This window comes from Syngnathus typhle, unplaced genomic scaffold (genome assembly GCF_033458585.1).
Source record: "Syngnathus typhle isolate RoL2023-S1 ecotype Sweden unplaced genomic scaffold, RoL_Styp_1.0 HiC_scaffold_33, whole genome shotgun sequence".
NCBI lineage: Eukaryota > Metazoa > Chordata > Actinopteri > Syngnathiformes > Syngnathidae > Syngnathus > Syngnathus typhle.
In genome coordinates this window covers 187,331-192,395 of record NW_026871939.1, presented here as the reverse complement: position 1 = coordinate 192,395, position 5,065 = coordinate 187,331, and the positions used below count along the sequence as shown (strand labels likewise).

The 5,065-nt window shown below is 45.4% G+C and overlaps 1 non-coding gene across 1 annotated transcript; it reads left to right on the top strand.

The window, feature by feature from the left end:
- The first annotated feature begins 3,879 nt into the window (after window positions 1–3,879).
- Window positions 3,880–3,952, top strand: trnat-agu (transfer RNA threonine (anticodon AGU)). Its single transcript has one exon. It is a non-coding gene; the product is annotated as a tRNA-Thr (tRNA).
- The last annotated feature ends 1,113 nt before the right edge of the window (window positions 3,953–5,065 follow it).

Here is a 5,065-nt window from a genome sequence, read left to right as displayed (position 1 = left end):
GTGAAGCTCTATTTGAGAATTACTCCCACTTCAGAAGGGCTAACACCTTTTGAAATCATCCATGGGAGACCATATAGACTACCTGTGTTCCCTGCAGATTTGCAAAAAGCACATAAAGAACAGTCCTTGGCCGATTATATGATAAGGACGCTCAAACTGAAAGATGTGTCAAATGCAAATTCACTGCCGCCTGATCTTTTCTCCTCACAGGTCGACAACCCCATTAAAAGAAAGAACTGGGTCAGCCCACGGTGGGAGGGACCATTCCAAGTATTGTTGACTACCCCCACCGCAGTGAAGATTGCTGAACGGCCCAGCTGGATTCACCTCAGCCACTGCAAGTTGCAGAGAGTGCTGGACCCCTAATTCGGAGTGGTGGGGAAGACTAACTTCAAAGGGGTCCTATCGTTTAGGGTGGGACGTCTCAATGTTGGTGAAGAAAACAACGATCCCCACTCCGCTAGGCGAGGGGATGCCCCGGTGTCTCTGCCATCCTAGTAGCAACGGGGCTCCATATGGCAGATTGATCCTCTGCTGCGTTGTGGTTGGAGTGTGCTATGGTCTATGGACTCATTTGAACAGACCAAGTGACAATGTTGACCGTGGAAAACGATGGTCCCACGATGAGAACTTTGAGGACTGGTCATGGGACCCCAAAAAAACATACAAAACCAACACATGGTACAGGTACGTCAAGTTCACTGTGAGAGCCCACACACAGGAGGGGTGTTATGTTTGTTAAAAACTCCCCCCTTTCTCCACGCAAGTTCACTTGGAGGCCAGAGCAATAAATGTACCTGAAGTGAAATGTATGGCATCCATGGGAGGAGTTGGATATCAACACCGTGCCATCAGAGTGAGTGATGACGACCCTTCCCGCCCTGGACTTGCGGAAGGTACCTGTGATCAGCTTTTCTGGACAAATCTCAATGTGACTGTTAAAGGACGACCATTGCCGCAGGTGGCCTACACAGAGCGGCGCCCTGGAGTGAACTATACGTGTTACATCCAAGGAAGTAAGACCCACAAATGCATTGACAGAGACTGCTCTCCAGGAGGAAACTGGATGGGAGCTTTGGACATCGCTGCTGAGTGTCAGGATAGGAGAGCCATTTCAGTTGGGGAGGGCTCTCCGACTAACATGGCTGCACCATCGAACGGAACATACTTCATACAGAATGGCTGGTGGCTTTGTGGTCACAAGGTTTATCCGATGCTGCCCGCCAACTGGACAGGAGTGTGTGCACCAGTGTGGGTGACAAACCACACCTACAGGATACGACATCGTCACCTGGCGACAGCACACAACTCTTCTGGACGTCAATGCAGGGCGGTTGCAACCTATGACCCTGTCTGGGGTGCAAATGTTCCAGACGACCATAAAGTATGGTCCGTTAGAGACAAAGTTGTTCATGCGCTTTTTCCCTCGGTCAGAGTTGGAAACCATTCGCTCTTCATTGAGACACTGAACTATCGTTTTCAGTCCTTTGTGAATCTCTCACTACAAGTCAACGATGGACAAAATGGAGAGATTCAAGCTATTAGGCTGATGGTCTTGCAGAACAGGATGGCTCTGGACTTGTTGACGGCAGCACAAGGTGGTGTGTGCCACATCATTGGGACTTCCTGTTGCACATACATTCCGGGAGAAAATGACACACATCTACGACGCCATGGCTTCACCGAAGATCTTACAGCAGGCCATGTCGAATGACAAAGTTCCACAACAGTGGGGTTTCTTTTCATGGCTATTCTCTGGCAACTGGTGGCAACTGCTGTTGAAAATTGTGTCTCCTGTGCTTGTTGTGCTGGTGTTGTTGTTCTTGTTTACGACCTGTGTTATCCCATGTTTGAAGTCTGCTGTGACGAGGGTTGTCTCTTCTAACGTAGCGCAAGTACATATACAACTTCTTAGTCGTGACGGATGTGATAACCATAATGGAACGTGGATTGCGTAGATGCTGTTATACTGAGCATGTTTTACAGAAACTTGATGATTTGACCATCGAAAATGCTTCGCAAGTGATGGATACAATTCTATACTGTTTCTGTGTTTTTTTTATTTATTTTTTTATTGGTAGCATTCTGGTTGACTAAGGCAGAGGGGCCGTGTGAGTCTTTTCCTGCAAATTAACATTGGCCGCAGGTTTTTAGATCACACACTAAGTTTGAACTGGAGTATTGAAGAAAGACCTCATCTTCACTGGAAATTATTGCTATCATTGTTTGTTGTTTTTGTCATGTTTCACCCTACGCGATCCACAACCCGTCCGCTGTCATCTCTGTTTTTTATTGATCTTTTTTATTATTGTTTTTCTTATTTTTACTGTTCTTCTTTATATTTTCTTACTTATGTTTGATTGATTGGGTTGACATAATCATATGATAAAACAGGAGGGGCATGTCAGGGTTTCCAAACTATCTTGATCGTATGATTATTTTGGAATGTATGTAACCAGTAATAAATAACCTAGCTAGATTAGTTTTATGCTTATGTTGGTGCGTAACTAGTAATAAATAACATAGCTTGTCCCATCCTACACAATGTCGTAAAACATCCCCTGCTATGCTTTGACTAGAGGTCAAGGGCTTTTTCTTCTCTATCCAGTCCACTGTCACCCCACCCTGTTTTTCTTAATAAAAACGCTCTTGCGGGAAGCGAGAGTCAGACGTTGTTCGATCATTGACGAATGGACTCTCCACCTGCAGGTGCCCAAAAAAACCTAATTGTCTCCCATGTGGTTCTTGCAAAATAAGTTGGAGTGAGCACCACTCAAACAGGAACTAAGTCAGATGATTGATTGATTGATTGAAACTTTATAGATCCCCGGGAGTGGGGAAATTCAGGCCCCAGTCGCCGTGGGATAGAGAAAACGTAATTTCGGTCTCTTTGTGTGTTGTGACACGTGGAGAGATTGACAATAAAGCTGACTTTGACTTTTGACTTTGATAGAGCGGGTATGTAAAAGACACTCAGATGACATGAGCGCAACTCAGTGACGTCATATGATGGCGCCGCGGATGGCGGACTTCAGCAGATCCGCTGTGCCGTGCTTTGTGGAAACGTGGCTTAGCGAACGAACCCCCCACCACGCCGTGGAGATAGCCGGGTTCAGGCTAATGCGAACAGATCGCAGCGCGGAGCTCTCCGGAAAATCAAAGGGAGGTGGTCTCTGTTTCTACATTAATGAACGTTGGTGTACTGATGTCAGGGTGTTGAAAGAGTTTTGCAGCCCTCTCCTAGAAACACTTTTCGTAAACTGCCGGCCGTTCTATTCACCACGGGAGTTCTCCTCGATCGTCATGGCGGCTGTTTACATCCCACCAAACGCACGTGCGAGTGAAGCCACGCAGATGCTGGCTGACCAGGTAACAGACATGGAGAAACATCTACCAAACTCACTAATCATTGTTCTGGGTGATCTTAACAGGGCGAACCTCGCACACGAACTCCCCAGATACAGACAGCACGTAACGTGTCCCACCAGAGGGGCACAGACTCTGGACCACTGCTACACCGTGATCAAGCAACGATTTCTAATGACTGCAGCCTGCCAGGTGAAGTTTACAATTGTTACTGAGATAAAGGGCCTGTGGATTATTCAATTTACCGTAAAAGAGAATTGTAATGCAATTGACATTTTACCTTGTTAGTGCAAGTGGTCGTGCATCAGTCTCAAAATCTGAAGGTTGTGAGCTCAACCCTCACACGGGGCGCTGTTTTCTATAGTCCACAGTAAAATCATTGTCAATTTCAGAAGATACTAGGTTGCTCAGAGTAGAATGAAGTTTTCTGTCTGTGAAGTTGAGTTTAATTGAAATGGCCGGTGGTTGAATCAGTTTTACAGTAAAACAGGTTTGTAAAACCAGCTGTTCACGGCCTTGTTAGCGCAGGTGGTAGCGCGTTAGTCTAGTAAACTGAAGGTCGTGAGTTCAACCCTCACACGGGGCTCTAATTTATTTAGTCCTAACTCGACCCCTTGTTGGAAACTCTTGCCCCAGTTGGAAACCTTAGTTGGAAACCCAAGTTTGAGAATGCTCAGACAAAAGTAACTTTTTCTTTCGATGAATTGCAGTTTGATGGAAATGGCCGGTGGTTGAATCTTTTTTACAGAAAAATAGAATTTTAAGACAGGTGCCACAAAGACTCGTTGGCGCAGGCGGTAGCGCGTCAGTGTCATAATCTGAAAGTCGAGGGTTCGATCATCACACGCATGATTTATATATAGTCCAACCCTAACTCTAGCCCTTCCTGGAACCCTAGTCTGAGTTGGAAATCCTAGCCTAGTTAAGTTTGATCAAAATGGGCGGTGGTTGAATTAATTTCACAGTAAAAAACAATTGCACAAAATGCAAAGACAAACCCTCGTTGGTGCAGGTGGTAGCGTGTCAGTCTCATAATCTGATGGTCGTGAGTTTGACCCTCACACGGGGGCACACTTTTATATAGTCCTAACTCGAGCCCTAGTTGGAAACTGGGTAGAAACAGCTTCGTTACATTCCGATTGGTAGCGAATATAAAATGGACCTGAGGACTGCCTTTCAGTGATTAATGAATTCTGATTAATATCATAGACGAGTCCTTTCAGGGTCGTAATTGTGTGTCGACCGCTTCCTCGTGGCAGCCAGCCCTAAAAAAAGATGGGAACGCCTAAGGGAGTTTCGCCAAGATGAATTAGGAAGAACTTTATGAAATAAAGTTGATGTTAAAACGTAGGTGGACATAATGTCTGGAAGCTTGGGTTCAACAGAAGACTGTTTGGTAACAGTGAACACAGACAAATTCATAAGGGTAATTTAATTACCCCATGACCCAGCTTCGTTCCGGGGATGCTACGGCCATAACGCTATACGATCATGCAATAGCATACAAGAAATTTATGGTCTTTTCTTTGGGATCTTCAGCCGACATACCCAGGCAGACCATGAAAGAATGTTGATGTTAAAATGTTGATGGAACTATCCAACTGCGCAGATCCGAGGATTCCAAACATTTGGGGTGAGACAACATTGAACAAATATTTTTCTTTGTTGACAGTGTCACTTCTTTTGTGGCTTAGCTCTT